Source organism: Pelobates fuscus, chromosome 1 (genome assembly GCF_036172605.1).
Source record: "Pelobates fuscus isolate aPelFus1 chromosome 1, aPelFus1.pri, whole genome shotgun sequence".
NCBI lineage: Eukaryota > Metazoa > Chordata > Amphibia > Anura > Pelobatidae > Pelobates > Pelobates fuscus.
The window spans coordinates 17,941,191-17,961,578 of record NC_086317.1 but is presented as its reverse complement, the minus strand read 5'-3'; positions in this window follow the sequence as shown (position 1 = coordinate 17,961,578).

The window sequence follows — 20,388 nt, the reverse complement described above, 5'->3', positions numbered from 1 at the left end:
AGGTCTCCGGCAGAGCGTTGGGGCCTAGATGGGACATGTTTGTGTATTAGTGAGGATAAATAGATGGGAGCAGCATTGTGTAGAGATTTGTAAGAAAGTATCAGGATCTTATATTGAGCCCTATATTTTACAGGAAGCCAATGTAGGGACTGACAGAAGGAGGAGGCGTGGGAGGTGCGGGCGGAGAGGAAGATGAGCCTCGCCCCCACATTCATTATAGACTGTAATGGGGCAAGTTGGGAACACGTAAGAGCACTGAGAAGCAGATTACAGTAGTCAAGGCGAGAGAGGACAGCAGCATGGACAAGCATCTTTACAATAGGAAATCCATGTATATCTGTGTAATCCATAATGTATACCCCTGCAGTTATAGCTAAACTTTGCATCACATATGGTTTAAACTTCCCTTGCAAAGTTTCCCAAAATTTCCCATAATGCATAGTCTGCCTCACTAAACCCTCCCCCACCCCCCAAATATTTAAATGTTCTTAGCCAGGCAGCTGTGTGATACAGTGGGTCTTCCAGCTTGATACCTGTTATATTATCTCGGCTATAATGCAGTGTGACTGTTTGTGCTGAATAGGTAATATTCCCACTAATCGGCAATGTCCAAGCGCTGTATACCGTTTAATATACACAGTAAATCAGTCCCTGCAGAGAGGCCATAAAACAGTATAACCCTTCCGCCTACACTCGCTATTCCTCACCGTCTGCTCCCGTAACTTAAACACGGGAGCAATGTTTGCTTCATAAATTATAAACAACGGGTTGAATGCAAATCTGCTGTGACTTGCTTGAAATTCATGATTCATGCAGCTACAAAAAGTGTTGCATATTATTAAAACTGTATTAGCCTGATTATAGGCTGCACTGCTCCCCAACCGCCTTTCTCTTAAAATAAATGTGTTGCCTCTAAGCACTCCTTAAAAAAAAACCACAATGAAATTAATTTCATTTTCTTTGCTACATGCATCCAAATGGAAGGCATACAGCCTTTGACGGTCAAAAACCAGACCGATCTGAACAGCAAGCATTTTCCTGTGTTTGTTAGAAACCGGCTCGTTCACTTCTCTGGCGTTCGATGTTTAATGAAACCTGTTCATTGCAGATGTGTTGCATAGACTTGTGTCTGAGCTCCTCACATATTTATTTCAGTAATAAAAATTACTGAAGGGAGTTCTGAGATTAAAGAAGATGGTAAGGAGGTACCTGCTAAAAGCTACTTAACCCCTTTACTATTAGCATTCTGTATTAGCATTAGCATTCTGTATAAAATATGCCCATAATGCAAATGGACACCTTACTCACATGCTACAGCAGAACCCAATAGATAGATAGATGGATTTTATTTCTGAAGCACTTATTCTGCTTGAGTGTCTACTCTCCCCATGGATGTGTATGTGTGTGTTGGGGGTAATGCATGTGAAACAAATTGACAAAATATGGGAGTAAAGTGTGGACAATATTATAACATATTGGTACATTACCTATGGGGGAATAACATTATTTGTGGGTGCAACAGGTGTGGAAAATGTGATATATGGATTCTATCTATCTATCTATCTATCTATCTATCTATCTGTCTGTATATCTATCTATCTATCTGGTTCTGCTGTAGCTGGTGAGTGAGCAGCACATCTACATTATGGGCATAGTTTGCAAACAGATGTGTCAATTGTGTACCTATCCATTTAAGATAGTGATATACGTTGGTCAATATGATAACCAAGCAGAATGATAATCATACAGGGAATGTTGCAATATAGAGGTAAAATCATTAGTAGCTCAGTAAAAATGTGACATATTATATCTTCCAGAACTTTATTCATACCTTCCAACTCACAGAGAGACACACAGATTTAGCCTGGGGGTTGTCAGAGATTATATTGGATACTCTGCTGCTTTCTACTGTTAGATGCTCAATACGTCAATGTTTGTGCAAAAAGATTGTACAAGTAGAATAGTATAACTGGATTCTATCTATCTATCTATCTATCTATCTATCTATCTATCTATCTGTCTGTATATCTATCTATCTATCTGGTTCTGCTGTAGCTGGTGAGTGAGCAGCACATCTACATTATGGGCATAGTTTGCAAACAGATGTGTCAATTGTGTACCTATCCATTTAAGATAGTGATATACGTTGGTCAATATGATAACCAAGCAAACAGTTGGGACTCTTGTCTGCTATGTATTCTACTTTAGATGTGTATTTTTTTTTTTTGTCTATGCCCCTCTGACTATAGCTACATTTCGTAGTTGTCACATGCGCTTTGTCAGATTTTTGGTGTATCGAGCATCACAGATACAACATTTTGACAAGTTTGGAGTAATTAATGTCCATACTTTTAACATTAGTGGAGATGTCAAAAAGTACAGGAACAGGCCTCACAACTTTCCTGATTTCAGCAAGATAGTCTCTGTTTTAAGGTCCTGTCCCACCTTCCGAATGTTCTTTCCTCGGGCCGCTCAATGCATGCCATTGTTACACTTTCTCACAATGTGACACATGCACTAGAACCATGCAGAAAAGAAACAGCACTCTCTGTGTGGTCCTGTAGTTTGGAGGCTTGCCAGACTTGATCCCAGGCTGGCCAGCCTCTATAGCAGGTGAACCTGCCCCTATTACAGATGGACATTCTCACCCTCGTCCTGAATTCATACTTTCCAATATTTTTAGGTTAAATAAAGTTAAGCAAATGGCTACAATTGATGTCCCTATGTTTATCATTGAAGTCACCAAACTGGGCAGTTGGTCATTTTCCCTACTGAGCCAGATGAAAGTTGATGAAGATTGACTTGATTCTCTACTTCTGGTGTTGTACTAGAATTGTTCATTGGTGCAACATCGGGTGATGGAATCAACAATAAAGCTACAGTGCCTATTCATAAAACAACTAGATAACTCGATGTGTTTACTCAAATATACCAAGTACCAAGATTTCATTTTACATGCAAAGCAGATTAAGAAAGATAAATGCAGCACTAGCTCTGAAGTCTAATTGTTTTGCAGAAGGTGAATAAATAGCCGTTTCCCATAACAGCCACTGTAACAAATGAGGAGGCTGTCATATCAGGGTGCGATACCTATTGATAGGGAAATATCTATCTATCATTCTCCTGAGAAACGCATTCTCTTTGTATTCCTCGCTGTTTTAACTCTAAAAACCCTACCCTTCAGCTGAACTTCACCTCTCAGAATTATCAGCAAGCTGTCGGACAATAACCATAATTTAAGATTTTATATTTCTTACACTGTGTACGTCGTACGGAATTTAAAGCAAATCTCCAACTTAACTAATTTGGATGTGCAGTTTCCTTGTCTATTCTCCAGAATTTATTGAACAACCTGAACTGCAGAATGTGGTTTGCATAAAGGAACACTAAAAGTGTTTGGTCTTAGGCTCATTTCTAATGGAAAAAAAAGAGCTTTTCATGTAAGCACGGTTTTTGTTTTTAATAGTTGGGAATTTCCATCCAATTCTGTTTACATTTCTTTGAGAAGAATTTTGTGATTTTTGCTCTAAATGTAGCATTTTGCAGCAGCATTGATCATAAACAGTGTTTTAGCTTACATTTTTGTTTCTAGGTAAACTATTCCCTACTTATATTATCCACAAGGTGTTGAAGTTGTACCCCGTTGTCTGTCCTTGTATTAAGGAAGAGATCATATTTAATGCTCCCATCACATAGTTCTGATGTCTACCTTCGGTTTTGAAAAAACACCAAATAAATTAGGCAATTTCTGTGCAGTCGAATTGATGACGAAATTAGTTTTAAAAGGACAAACATACCCACTTAAAAAAATATTATGTTTCAGTCCACTGGTATTAATAATGTATAATAATGTTAAACTTAATGAAAGTCTACCATTAATACATCTTTCGTGCATGCCTGTTTTGGTTGGTCAGGTGGATATTATAATAAATGATTGGTGGTTTCTCCGATAACGGAGCTTCAGAGGTGTGTTGGAATACAATATTGATTTCCTGATTGTGGCACTGTTTGAATGACATTCTGAAGGACGCACTGTACATTTGTGGTTGGTAAAATACTGTCTTGACTTTCTTTTATACCCTCAGGTTATGCACGACCCTAATACCATGTCATCATGACAAACTATTGCCCTATTTGCAGGAAGAAATTTGTTCATGTCTTATAATTTTACATAAAACAATACTGTACGGATGAGAAGAATTCAGACAGCATCAAACGTTTTCTTGTCACTTTTTGAGCTTTTTAGATGAAAAGTGCATTGTGGTTCTAATGGGTATTAATGAAGGTGTTGTGAACTCTTGCATTTATCAAACTCTGAGCTACCATGGGAGACATATCATGGTTTCAATCACGTTAGCTCAGAAATGACAGCACAGGAGTGGATCAGAATTTTTATGTGTCTATTACTATACCTTGATGCTTTGATCCGCCATCGCTGTAGGGAATGTGACTATTACATACAATCACATAGAACAAACAAGGCAGTTAAAGCTGACTCAGGGTTGTTACTTAAACCAAAAGAATATATTTAAAGGAAGCACAGGGAATTAACTTCTATTGCTGTGAAACCATTAGTGGGACAATCATCTTGTAAAGCATGTTGGTGCCAGATGCATTTACTTAGATAGTAGATTTGGAGATTCATCTTTGACCAAACTGTAATTTTCCCAAATTTGAGTCGATTGGGAGTTCAACAGAATTCTCAAATTCTGAGCAGAATTATACCCAAATTATGGACTAACCGAAATGCCAATGCCAATATATTCTTTTAAAGATTAGCACAAAGGTTTCTAGCACATACTGCTGAAGGCAGCTCAAAGTCTCTCTGTTACAGTCCAAAAGAAAATGTGTATGGTAGAAGAAGGGGGTAACACCTTGGTGTGACCTCAGAGGTAGTAGTAGTCTCAGTAGTAGTAGAAAATATATAAAAGAGAAAGAATACAACAAAATATAGTGTAGTATATTCTGTATAAAATGGTTCAGAATAAAAAGAAGAGCACTTACTGAGTGTAGGGCTTGAGTAGCTCTACTATGTGGCACCTGGGCAGTATGATCCCAACCTAAGGATGGCACGTCACTTCTTCCGTAAGTTGCTTAGGTGCGTAGTGACCTCAGGTAGGCAATTTAGCTCATGGGGGTATATGTCCCAGCGGACGACTGTATAATCTTGTAATCAAACGTTGTGATGGTTAATGCAGATAAGAAACAAAAAAGAATAAATATGTTTTTTGTTCTCAATCTGTGAGTACCCCTCCTGTCCTCTACCTACTTTGTTTTATTATTTTATGGCTTTTAGTGGCGTACACTATATTTTTATTTTAGTTTTTATCTACATAAACCATCATGGCATTTGATTACAAGTTTATAAGGTTTTCCGCTGGGACATACCATGAGTTAACCTGCATACCTGATGTCACCACTCACCTAAGCACTTTATTGAAGAAGAGACCAGCCCTCCTTAGGCAGTAATCGTATCGCCCAGGCGCTACATACCGCCCAGACACTATGAGCTCTATACTCAGTAAGTGCACTTCTTCTTACTCTGAAAGATTTATACAGAATATACCACACTATATATTGTTGTATTCTTTCTCTTTTATATATTCACCTTCACACGAAGGTGCTACCCCCTCCTTCTATCATATTCATATTCTCTTAAATACTTCTATAAGAGGAACTATTGAAGCTAACCTTTAACAAGTTCCATGTATGTTCACAGGGTATTTGTCCAAATTATACTTTGTAACGCCTGTATTGAGGTATTTTGGTTGGGGTTAATTGGCCTTCCTTCTATGTGAGCTGCTGTGTTCCCTGAGTATTCTACAGACAGTAGTTAGGTTGTTTGTATCCTTTTAGTTTAAAAAAAGATACTAGGGGTTTTGGTTATTTGCCCCCTCCAGTGAGAGCTGTTGTGTTTCTTGAAAATGTTATAGACAGCAGTCAGAAGGTTCCTTGATCAAGACACTATGTAGAAAAGAATACAAATCCAATTTGTATGCAATAATTTATCAAATGTTTTCCCAATATAGAGGGTACTATTATCACCACATTATGCTTTCATCTGGTCAATAAACTCAGTAGAATTCATTTTTCATCCCACATACCTCTGCTAGTTACCTGATTATGCTAAATCTGACCTGGTTATTGTAAGTTGTTATGAGTTAAATACCAGAATCACCCATCAATGCAAATGTAAAGGGTTAAGATACAGACACCAATAAGAAATGGACAGTTTATTCCAGGAGGACAGTATGAATGAATGGAGTTTGATGGTGGGATTTATTCCAAAGCAATTGAGAAGTGTGTTTGCTTTAAACGTGTCTTCTCGGCTTCTTACCTTGGATTCATGGTTTTCTGCCCTTTTGCTACACTTATGTATAATTGGTGTATTCCTCATCTTAGTTCCTGGAGTTATAAAGTCCCAGCCTTAAGACGGCATTGTCTACAGACACAGCAGGATTTAAACGAAACATAATGATGGTTCATTTGCTGTTTTAATGAGGTTCAAAACCCTTATTCCCGGCGCTTGCTGAGATTCCAGCTGTAGAAACGTATCTTGCTTCTCAGCTGATGTCATATATTCCATATGTTGTGCTCTCTATTGAAGTGGATAGCAGTTTTGGGATTTCATTGGGCGTATACCTTAAATTTCGATACAACTTTTAATCCTCAAAGGAATTAAGACATTTCCAAGCTGCTTTTCATAAACCATCAAAGCATGTATGTCTGGAAATGCCTAACTTAATTTACCTTTTTTATCTCATCTGTGCAAATATCCGTAGCTTTGGTAAAAGAGAAGATAACTGTAAGCCTCGAAGCCCAATTATATTTATTTTTTATAGAAAGTGGCAACTATTATTTTTCTAGTATTTTAGCATTATCCTTGATGTCCTCCCGCTTTCTAAAACTAAATATCTCTAAAACTGAAGTCCTTGTCTTTCCTCCTCCTAATACTGATCCTCCTCTTTTGCTCTCCCTTGAAGTCAGTGGTATCCACATCAGTCCATCCTTGCAAGTGCGCTGTCTCGGCGTGATACTTGATTCTGGCCTCACCTTTGAGCCTCACATCCAGCATGTTACCAAATCCTGTAGATTCCATCTTAAAAACATACCTACATCCACCCCTTTCTTACGCAAGAGGCTACTAAAGAGCTTGTCGATGCTCTAGCAATTTCCCGCATGGATTAGTGTAACCATCTCCTAATTGGTCTTCCCAAAAACCATATTGCCCCGCTACAGTCTGTAATGAATGCTGCCGCCAGACTAATTTCCCTCTCTAGTCGGTCCTCTCACACCTCACCCCTCTGTCAGTCCTTACATTGGCTTCCTGTATCCTATGGGAGTCAATTCAAAGTGCTAACCCATACCTATAAAGCAATGACCAATTCTAGCCCCTCTTATATCTCTTCACAGATCCATAGGAATGCCCCTTCTCAGTCTCTCCGCTCTGCCCGTGACCACCTCCTGTCTGCTGCTCACACCCGTACAGCCAACTCACGCTTGTAGGACCTCTCGCGGGTGACTCCCTTCCTATAGAATAGCCTGCCTACCGCCATCAGACTCTCCCCTAGTCTTCAATCGTTTAAGAAGTGCCTTAAAACCTATGTCTTTAGGAAAGCTGATGGCCTCTCAGAGTAACCTCTACCTCACATACCTGTCTCTTACTCTCTCCTAAAGGGCAGCACTCTATTCTCTCTTCCAGCTCTGCTTCACTCCAACCTATTTTGATTGATATCTCCTATCCTATTGTGTTTTACACCCCACCTCCTATAGACTGTAAGCTCGTTTGAGCAGGGTCCTCTTCAACTTATCGTTCCTGTAAGTTTTTTGTAATTGTCCTATTTATATTTGAAACCCCCCTCTAATAATATTGTAAAGCGCTACGGAATCTGTTGGCGCATTATAAATGGCAATAATAATAATAATAATAATAATAAAAAGTTGTTGCTTTACAGGAATTTATAATTATCTCTTTTCACACCGGTCTCCTTAGTTGTATTATACTTAATAATATTATTGTTCTGTTCTGCTTATTTTATGAACATATTGGAGTAAATGGACATAATAGCACCATTCATCCAAATTATGGTGTTGCTGACTGTTTAGAGGAAGTCAATCTTGTTCTGTCTCTTGCTGTTCTCATTCCTCCCCAAATTATTCAAATTGTATTAATGCAATGTAACAGTTAAGTTTGATATGACTTGGTGAAGACTTGATCTGAGTTAGAGTTTTCTAGGTGAAGACTTCACTTGTTACCACTTGCTTTTACCAGCAAATATTACATAATGGACCAGTTTAAACTAGTCCGATGTGAGGATACTGACCTCTGTTGTCCTTTGAATTCTGCAATTTATTAAATAAAGAAAGGTAAGCTCAACTACACAATATTGTTCCACTACTTTTCCTAGTGTTCAGAGAACAATAAAGTTGCACAAATATATATTCAACACTACACCTTCACCAAAACCCAGGCATTTAAATGATTTCTGTTGCTGAATAAAATTTGTTGTGAGTATGCTAAATCGCAAATGTTATTGGTACCAACACACATTATGCTTGACCTTTCTTAAGTTCTGCTTAGAAATGTCAACGATCAATATATCCTGTGTGCTCTTCATAAATCAACTGGTGGTAAGTGTCCCCAAAAAGTAACAACTGTAGGCATACTTCCAAAGTGTCTCTATTAAGGAGAGGCAGTCCCCATATTGGACACATATCCCTCTGTCCCCCTTTTCTTTCCAAATATTCCTTTTTTTCTATACTGTTGGTGAGTGTATAACAGAGCTCCACAGCAATAATACTCCCAGTAATGTGTCTGAGTGTATAAAAGAGCTCCACAGCAATAATACTCCCAGTAATGTGTATGAGTGTATAACAGAGTTCCACAGCAATAATACTCCCAGTAATGTGTCTGAGTGTATAACAGAGTTCCACAGCAATAATACTCCCAGTAATGTGTCTGAGTGTATAACAGAGCTCCACAGCAATAATACTCCCAGTAATGTGTGAGTGTATAACAGAGCTCCACAGCAATAATACTCCCAGTAATGTGGCTGAGTGTATAACAGAGCTCCACAGCAATAATACTCCCAGTAATGTGTCTGAGTGTATAACAGAGCTTCCAGCAATAATACTCCCAGTAATGTGTCTGAGTGTATAACAGAGCTCCACAGCTATAATACTCCCAGTAATGTGTCTGAGTGTATAACAGAGCCCCACAGCAATAATACTCCCAGTAATGCGTCTGAGTGTATAACAGAGCTCCACAGCTATAATACTCCCAGTAATGTGTCTGAGTGTATAACAGAGCCCCACAGCAATAATACTCCCAGTAATGCGTCTGAGTGTATCACAGAGCCCCAGAGCAATAATACTCCCAGTAATGTGTCTGAGTGTATAACAGAGCTCCACAGTAATAATACTCCCAGTAATGTGTCTGAGTGTATAACAGAGCTCCACATGAATAATACTCCCAGTAATGTGTCTGAGTGTATAACAGAGCTCCACAGCAATGATACTCACAGTAATGTGTCTGAGTGTATAACAGAGCTCCACAGTAATAATACTCCCAGTAATGTGTCTGAGTGTATAGCAGAACTCCACAGCAATAATACTCCCAGTAATGTGTCTGAGTGTATGACAGAACTCCACAGCAATAATACTCCCAGTAATGTGTCTGAGTGTATGACAGAGCCCCACATCAATAATACTCCCAGTAATGTGTCTGAGTGTATAACATAGCTCCACATTAATAATACTCCCAGTAATGTGTCTGAGTGTATAACAGAGCTCCACGGGAATAATACTCCCAGTAATGTGTCTGAGTGTATAACAGAGTTCCACAGTAATAATACTCCCAGTAATGTGTCTGAGTGTATAACAGAACTCCACAGCAATAAGACTCCCAGTAATGTGTCTGAGTGTATAACAGAGCTCCACAGTAATAATACTCCCAGTAATGTGTCTGAGTGTATAACAGAGCTCCACAGGAATAATACTCCCAGTAATGTGTCTGAGTGTATAACAGAGCTCCACAGCAATGATACTCACAGTAATGTGTCTGAGTGTATAGCAGAGCTCCACAGTAATAATACTCCCAGTAATGTGTCTGAGTGTATAGCAGAACTCCACAGCAATAATACTCCCAGTAATGTGTCTGAGTGTATGACAGAACTCCACAGCAATAATACTCCCGGTAATGTGTCTGAGTGTAAAACAGAGCTCCACAGCAATAATACTCCCAGTAATGTGTCTGAGTGTATAACAGAGGTCTACAGCAATAATACTCCCAGTAATGTGTCTGAGTTTATAACAGAGCTCCACAGCAATAATACTTCCAGTAATGTGTCTGAGTGTATAACAGAGCTCCACAGCAATAATACTCCCAGTAATGTGTGAGTGTATAACAGAGCTCCACAGCAATAATACTCCCAGTAATGTGTGAGTGTATAACAGTGCCCCACAGCAATAATACTCCCAGTAATGTGTCTGAGTGTATAACAGAGCTCCACAGCAATAATACTCCCAGCAATGTGTCTGAGTGTATAACAGAGCTCCACAGCAATAATACTCCCAGTAATGTGTCTGAGTGTATAACAGAGGTCTACAGCAATCATACTCCCAGTAATGTGTCTGAGTGTATAACAGAGCTCCACAGCAATAATACTCCCAGCAATGTGTCTGAGTGTATAACAGAGCTCCACAGCAATAATACTCCCAGTAGTGTGCCTGGGTGTATAACAGAGCTCCACAGCAATAATACTCCCAGTAATGTGTCTGAGTGTATAACAGCTCCACAGCAATAATACTCCCAGTAATGTGTCTGAGTGTATAACAGAGCCCCACAGCAATAATACTCCCAGTAATGTGTCTGAGTGTATCACAGAGCTCCACAGCAATAATACCCCCAGTAATGTGTCTTTAAACTACAATAAATGTGTTTAGAAATCAGTCTGTGTAAATAGGATACATTTTCATTTTATGAATTATTATTAGTAAGTCACCTAGAGTTCTCACAAGACCCGTGCTGCTGGCCACACCCCCACTCACACCCCTGAAATGAAAGTGTCCCTCTTTGTCCATTTGGAATGTTGGGAGGTATGACTGTGGGGAATTATATGTTGGTAGATACTGTTTTGCACTTGTCTTAATTTTTCTGAGTGTGCACTCTGCCTAGCCTGGCTTAACTAATTTATATTGTTGCTCCACACAGATTTAGTCACATCTTTCTAAGCTTTAGGTGTAAAATTTCAAGTTTATTTTAGCAAAGCATGTGTACTTTAGAGTATCTTTATAGCATGGTGCTATTGCAAATGATAGCCAAATGATAGCCAGTGCTGCATTTTTACTCTGTCCTTAATTAATGTGTTTTATAGCCATTATTCATTATTGAAGAAAAGCAATTTAAGAAACAAGTCTCTCATCCGCACAGGCCAATCTTTCATTTCATAATGTGCCTGCCTCACCCTCCTTTCCAGACAGTATCAAAACACATGAGTGGAGAGGAGCAGAAAACCCAATAAAAGCAAAAGTGGAATATTTGACCTGCAAATATTACATTAACATTTAAATAAGGCTGACGGTGAGAGGCAAAAAAAAAGCTCATTTTCTTTTTGTTGTTGCTCATAGAAGGAGGGGTAGCAGATTCTTTCTGATAAGTGATAAGTGACCATAGTTGATCAGTAAACCTTTATACCGTAATATAGACTTAATGCTTAACCACTTGTGTTCCCTAAAACAAACTACCTTCCTTCAGCCAGACAAAAAAAATACTATCTATCAATCAATCTATCTATCAATCTACCTATCTATCTATCTATCTACCTATCTATCTACCTATCTATCTATCTACCTGCCTATCTATCTATCTATCTATCTATCTATCTACCTATCAATCTACCTATCTATCTACCTATCTGTAACGGATCGCCTGGCACCCCGACTTGGTACCTCCGTTAATGGATGCTCCTAGTGCTTCCTGAGGACTCCAAGCACTCTGGCAGACACCATAATCACCGAATCCGAGAAACCTTTAAATTCTCCCAAGCGTATGAATGCTGTAGACCATTGAATAGGAACCATACGAATAGGCTTGTACTCCTAGCAGTCAACTGGAACAGCATACATTAAATCCTTCCCCCAATAATGAGACGACACATCACTTTGAGGGTAAAACAGGAACTCTAGACTGGGACACCCAGTCTGGCTTTTATTTCCAACTCACACATACAGGCCACACCCAGGGGGAGGCATAAAATAACCAATGACATAGATGTTACCTCCCACACATCCCCTCCCCTTAGTGTGACACATAATCCCATTATGCATACAGTTTAAAATATACTTTTACACAACTTCCATAACTTTAAAACCATACATCACATTCACATAAAAATACATATCCACAATCAATCCATTCAGGGGAACAACATATTAAAAAATGGCATGAATCCGACCAGGGGTTTAAAAGTTACTAAAAGTATCTTTTGGGCCTGGGCTTGCAGCATGGCACAATCTGGCTCAAACAGAAGTAAAACATCCCCCACAATGCATCCCGGCTTCCTCCCTTCTGCCCTGGAGATAATTGGAGAAGTAATTCAATTATCTAGGACTAGAGTCAGACTCCATTAACCACATGGTTGCAAAAAGACAGTAAAAGACATAAAATTACCTACTGATACATTTAACACATAAAACACACATTTCTACATATCCCCAGTTTAACTGAACACATAAATACCTACATAATATTTAAGACAGTATTACTGTGATATGTTACAAAGTCTTAAAGGGACATTAGTCCCAAAAGTCCCAATATGTCCATCGCTGATTTTAAAGGGCCAGTAGCAGCAATATAAATTATTACATGCCCAAATATAGTGTTTATAGAGCAATATGTCCATGGGCCGTAGTCGCAGGGCAGGAGGCTAGCAGCCAGGCCTCTCCAGTTCACAGTGGCGAAGCTGGTTTCGCCACATTTCTCCCCTTTGCCAATTAGACTAACAGGGTACCTGACTTTCTGCCGGTCAGTGCCCTGGTTAGTCCAGCAACCCACCCACGAAACAGAAATAACAGAGCAGCCCACCCACACTAACCGGTTACTACATCTGGGTGAGGAAGGATTTTGTCCAAGTTCTGGTGTTTCACCACTGCTGGGTGGGAGACGGGTAGGCTGCCTTGGTGGGTTGCTGAGGGGGCAGAGACCAGCGGTACTCTGTCCTGTTGCCAGCACTACCACGGGAGTAGTCTGGTGGGCGTCTGGTTGCTGGAGACTGGCTGTCTCCCCTTTAGGTGCGCAGCTCGACTGCCGGAGGGGGAGACCGACTGTCTCCCCTTTGGATCCATCACACTGAGGCTGGGGAACAGGACCGACCGTCCCTATCCCTTGTGCTGTAAGTGCAGAGACTACGGTCCCATCTGCACAGGTGTGGGGCTTACAGTCTCCCCCTGGTACATTAAGCTGCCGCTGGGGAGAGGTGGTAACCAGCTCCTCTCCCATTAGAACACTCTGCCGCTGGGGAATGGAGACTGGGCTCTCTATTCCCTGTACATTAATGATCCGCCGCTGGGGAGAGGTGGTAACAATCTCCTCTCCCATGCATACTTCCCGTCTCTGCGGAGGGAGACCGACTGTCTCTCCTCCCAGCACAGAGTCCTGCTGTGGGGGAAAGGGGGATGGGCTCTCTATTCCCTGCTGGATACTCTGCCGCTGGGGAATGGAGACCGGGCTCCCAATTCCCAACAAATCACACTGCCGCTGGGGAGGGAGGACGGCTCCTTCAGCTCCCTGTAACTTGGGCGCAGAGACCACGGTCCCATCTGCGCTGGTGTGGGGCTTACGGTCTCCCCTTGGTGGGTTAGGCTGCCGCTGGAGAGAGGGTGTAACAAGCTCCTCTCTCTGAACTGTAACCTGCCGCTGGGGATCTGGGCCGACTGCCCAGCATCCCTGTAGGGCCAGTAGAGAGACCTCGATCCCATCTCCACCTGCCATCTGTGGGTCTCTCCAGGACCAGTCTATGAGGTCTGGTTCTGCTTGTCGGGTAGGTTGGAGCTGCACGAAGCTGAGCAGGTGTTGGTAGTCCTGCTCCAGCTCCCACTCCCTTGTTACCAGGTGGGTCATGTCTTTGCTCACCTCGCATTCGTCAGCCCAGACATACATGCCCATCCGGTAGTCGTAGATGTCCCAAAACCTAGACCCCTCCGTGCTGCCAAGATCAATGTCGTCCTCCAAGGCATCCCATAATAAACCCGGGCCATCATAATCATCCCCCTCCGGTAAGTCGTGCTCGGCCGTCCAGGGGGTAAGTCGAATGGTATGCCACCAGAGGGCCTGGTATGCGTTGTCTAGCCCGATCTCTCGCCATACCAGGGTCTCTAGTCTTGTCACCCACTCATCCAGGGGCTGCTCTCCCAATAGATACATGCGCATCGCCACACGCTTCTGTAGCCGCTGCTCATCACTGGGGAGACTCTCACCTCGCCGCCACTGGGCGTCTTCCAGGGCATCATACCAGACTTCCTTTCTGTCTGCATCCCTGTAGTCCGCGGCCGCCTCCTCCTCCTCATCATGGAACGCTGTCCAAAAACTAGCTGATTCCATCCTGCTGTAGCCAGGGGCGCTGTACGGATACTAGCGTTGCCCTCAATTTGTAATTCCAAACGTTACCAGTGTCTCTGAGCTTCTTCTCCTCGCACTAGGACGCCATCCCACCGCTGCCACCAATGTAACGGATCGCCTGGCACCCCGACTTGGTACCTCCGTTAATGGATGCTCCTAGTGCTTCCTGAGGACTCCAAGCACTCTGGCAGACACCATAATCACCGAATCCGAGAAACCTTTAAATTCTCCCAAGCGTATGAATGCTGTAGACCATTGAATAGGAACCATACGAATAGGCTTGTACTCCTAGCAGTCAACTGGAACAGCATACATTAAATCCTTCCCCCAATAATGAGACGACACATCACTTTGAGGGTAAAACAGGAACTCTAGACTGGGACACCCAGTCTGGCTTTTATTTCCAACTCACACATACAGGCCACACCCAGGGGGAGGCATAAAATAACCAATGACATAGATGTTACCTCCCACACATCCCCTCCCCTTAGTGTGACACATAATCCCATTATGCATACAGTTTAAAATATACTTTTACACAACTTCCATAACTTTAAAACCATACATCACATTCACATAAAAATACATATCCACAATCAATCCATTCAGGGGAACAACATATTAAAAAATGGCATGAATCCGACCAGGGGTTTAAAAGTTACTAAAAGTATCTTTTGGGCCTGGGCTTGCAGCATGGCACAATCTGGCTCAAACAGAAGTAAAACATCCCCCACAATGCATCCCGGCTTCCTCCCTTCTGCCCTGGAGATAATTGGAGAAGTAATTCAATTATCTAGGACTAGAGTCAGACTCCATTAACCACATGGTTGCAAAAAGACAGTAAAAGACATAAAATTACCTACTGATACATTTAACACATAAAACACACATTTCTACATATCCCCAGTTTAACTGAACACATAAATACCTACATAATATTTAAGACAGTATTACTGTGATATGTTACAAAGTCTTAAAGGGACATTAGTCCCAAAAGTCCCAATATGTCCATCGCTGATTTTAAAGGGCCAGTAGCAGCAATATAAATTATTACATGCCCAAATATAGTGTTTATAGAGCAATATGTCCATGGGCCGTAGTCGCAGGGCAGGAGGCTAGCAGCCAGGCCTCTCCAGTTCACAGTGGCGAAGCTGGTTTCGCCACACTATCTATCTATCTATCTATCTATCTATCTGTCTGTCTGTCTGTCTGTCTGCCTGTCTGTCTGTCTATCTATCTCTCTATCTAGGACCCTGACATTCAAAGCCTTCAATAAACTCTATATTTAATTGAATATCTACCTCTAACATTACGGTCTCCTTATAAACAGCAGCTTGCTGTGATCTACGATTAACTGCTTGCTACCGCCGCCAATCTCCATATTTGTAGAACACATTCTTTTATGTGACCTCTTTTATTGTTTGTCTATCATTTAATATTATTTTGAATATCAATGCTTGGCAATAAAGAGACAAATATGTAGAGCAGTACAGCAAATATCATTTGCCAGGATAACATTCATGAATATCAAGCATTAATATTTTTCGTCAGAAGGATCTACCATGTAGGAACAAAAGTCTGAGTGGCAATATAAAGCATTAGGGAACTAAACTGATGAGATTAGTAAATATCAGATATGGCAATAACTAAAGAGGTAGGGTCAGGGTGTCTGCTGATGGTTCCACTAACCAAGGTAGTTGCGGGGAGGAGGTGACTAAGTAGATTTGGAGCTAGACACCTACTAAAAAATGGCTCTGCCCAGAGCATGGAGAGCTAGGTACTATGACACCATCTAGGTAACATCTAGAGGAAGCAGATTATAACATAACTGGTATAAAGGTTAGTTTAAATACCAAAATAATCAAAATTATTAAAACTGAAGAAGATCATTTTAATCCAAAGCAATATCAAGGAACCTGAGTGACATCCACCAATATTCCATTCCTGTCGCTCTCAGTTGGCTCGATTCCGGGGTTCAGAGACCTACGCCACTGTGAAGTGTATGGGATGATATCTGATAGAATCAAGGATTAGAGGCCTCAAAGGCACACAGTGTCTTGCCTTGTAGTGCCATAAGCAAAATTATTTTATTTTGAGATAGCGATCAGCAGATGATTACATCTCGCACCATGGAGGTAAGTGCTCCGCCAGACTTAGGTTGACAATAAATCCCATCTAGGGAAAATGTATTGGCCTGATTCGGTGGTAAGACTGAGACCACTAGGCGACTCACGTAGTGAGAGAGCTTCTCTGGTGTTACAGCATCGGGATGTCCCTGGTGGGTTGGCTGAGACCTGTCGTCCAATGTGGTATCATGGAGTTATAGATCATAGTGCATTGCTTGCAAGGTGTGTACAGAGTCCTTTAAAGAGGACAGACCCAGTTTGAGGTCATTAATGTCTTCCTGTGAAAAAAACAAGCCAGGTTAAACTTTGAGGGCAGATGATAGGCCTCTGATCTGCGTTTCTCCCGTTTCTCTTTAGGAGTGTGAAAGAATGGTATAGCTCGCTGCTGTGGGGTGCACAAGGAGGAGATCTAGCATCGGGTTGGTTGGGGAAATGTATAGAAATTCAAGCTTTTAGGAAGATTTCAAGTGGAGCTAAGTGCAGTGGTGTCTGTTCCACCTCAAGGTCTGTCTCCAATCCCCAATTCATGTGACCTTTCATGTAGTCGCTGGTTCTCTCTGTCTGTAATATTTTTCAGAAAGTTTTTCCTTACCCACTGCCATACTGTCTTGTTGGTCCTCACTATTTATTCTGGATCTGAGGTGTTAAACATACTGACCTGCTGTGTAAAGATATTTGCCCAACACTAAGTTGTGTCCCACATTATACACGAAAGAAGAAAGGACCACAGGAACTCCAAATTGAAACCGTATGCAGATTTATTGGGAAAAAATGCAACGCCAAGCAACGTTTCAACCAACAAAGGTCTTTTTCAAGTTCTTTTTGTTGGACGAAACGTTGCTTGGCGTTGCATTTTTTCCTAATAAATCTGCATACAGTTTCAATTTGGAGTGCCTGTGGTCCTTTCTTCTTTCGTGTATAATTCTGGGATTGCTGGTCATGATCCGGAGCACCCTTGGCCGCTGGCATTGAGTGCGGTTCCCACCATCTACTTTGCGTGTCCCACATTATAAACATGACAGAATCTTGCATATGATATATGCACAGGATCCTGAAGAAGACCCGAACGGGTCGAAACGTTGATCAGCAACTTGTAAACCTTCTAAGGATTAAAGACTGTTATTTTTCTCAAAAAGACCGAAGAGTGCATCTTTTTTTCTACATTATATATATATATATATATATATATATATATATATATGTATAATCTATCTAAGCTAGATATTCCAGAGTAACAGGTTATATAGCGACTGAAATCTTCCTTCTGTGTTTTAAACCTCTCTTCTATATACTTTATATTAACATAGACCTATTTGAAGTTGAATGAAGATGTTAACAGCTCAACTGCGTACAATTCTAAAATTGGAGATAAACTCCATTGATGTCCATGTTTTTTTAGATTTCATCTTATATGTGCAGTTCTCTTGAATATGAGTTAAGAATGAACAATGGTGGAGATGATTTCGTTAGGAGCTATTTGTAGACTCGTCTTAAAGTTCTGCGTGGGACCTTTTGTGGTATCCCAGGCCTTTATGTTGCCAGTGTATTTAAATTGAGTTGAATTATTAGACAAACCCTATTTATTTTATGTATTTTTTATTTATTTATTTTGCTTGTAACACATTTCCAAATATTAACATCTACCAGTTATGGAAAATATTAGACTCGGAAAAGTGTTTAGTCCGAACTGCAATATGTCCCAATATGGGCTTATCCGTTGTTTGGCTGAATTTGCTAAGCAAAATACACACAAATCACAAATAGATTGAATAGCGTAAGTAATAGAATAAGTGAGTGGTTGACTCAGAATATCTATTTGCTAGTAGTCACTTCACACTAATTTTGGATCACTAAATTAAAGCATGAGACTTATTTAATTATTAATTGTATTATTTTATTTGTGTTAAAAGTAGACACTATACACACTTTTTTCGACTGAACCATAATTTCTCACCATATACAAGTCTAGAAATTGTAATATATGACTCTTAAGGAAAAGTAAAACACGACTGTTAGTAAGTCCATTAACCTTTCCATGCCTCGATGGAAATTGCAGTTATCATTCGACCTCTATGTGCCATTGTCTGCTGGTAACACTGTATGTAAAGCACAGAAAATCTAGGTTACAATTACAGTATTTCTGATGAAAAGTAATGGGCAGGATCGGGCTCTTTTCTTGTTCCCGAGTCTTGCGATCTTCCTGCTGCACACACAAAATGAGTTACAGCTCATTCTGAACTGAGTCATGCTGGAAGGATCCCTGCTTGAAAATTACAGTGCAATCTCAGCTTCAATCAAATGACATTTGCGGCTGGCAGCGTTGTGCATTGTGTTTGCCTAGGATTTGATGGAAAGAATAGTTTGGAGGTATATTCTGTTTTCCAGTTTCCCGGTTACACGCCATCTAATTCCAGACCACCTCGGGACCTGTTTGTTTGCTAAAATATCCTCATTAAGGTTATTTTGCCCAACATAGCAGTCAGCTGCGATTTTGTCTGTTTACAGTGTATCCGTGCACATATGTTTAGCAGTCTTGGTCGACGCTCTGCAAAATGATATTCAAGCTCAACAAAGAAAAGGAAAATTACATTCGCCAGTGGGATTTCTGGGGCCACAATGTATGGACTTTAAAGCACAGAGGGGATATCTGTGGGGTGGATAATTGAATGGCTTTTGAAATTCAAATACATCCATATGTAACATGTGAATGTCCTAACCATTGTAATCCCAAGTATTGCATTTGATTTTAAACAATACTGAACTATTTGCAACGCATTTCAAATACCACAATCATAGCAGTGTTTTTTAAAAATGTTGAGCGACTTTCTACTGATGCTGTGATAAAGGTTCCTTTATGAGAGCGCAGCAATAAAGTGCTGTTTATATTGATGCCATTTTTTTCATTTCACACCTTTGGCCAAGTAAAAAGAGTATATATTGTTCAGGTGAGATTGGGTTTAGGGATAAGGGAGTGTAGGGTTGGGGTTAACTCACCGTCGGAATCCCAACCCAAAGCAAATGTGAAGGACCTGACTAGCAATACTGTACCTTGTTAAATTTAATTCCCTGGCTGCATTGATAGATTTGTTTCTGTCTATTCAAAATTGGGTCACGCCTTTTAGTGTTCCACTCTGGTTAAAACAGGAACATCCTTTTCATCAGTCCCCAAGCAACTGCTCTCAATAAATTGGTTCCTGTGGTAGAGACAACTTCCTGAAGGCAACAGAGACCTCTTGGACACCAACAGGAGTCGAATAAAGATGTTATGCAGAATTCATTTTGTATTTTCACAGAACAGTTTGAAGAATTAGTTATTGAGATAGTTTCAATTTGGCTGGGTTACCAAGCTAATGCAACATAGTTCCCTGTCAAAATAAATATTCTTTTTTTAGATTTGCTTTACTAAAAAAAAAAAAAAAAAAATCAGAATTGAAAACAATTTTACTTGTTCTTCATTTTTACTGAGTATTATGTATACATTAAATTTTTCAGAAATTCTCAGCAGCTCTGTGATGAGTTAAAAAGTGGTCTGAGACTCAAAATTCCCCCCTCTGTTTTTGCGGTCTGATAGGCATTATGGCTTCAAATGAAACTTGACTTGGCCAGTACTCTTTTATATACAATAACTCAGCAGCATTGCCAGCG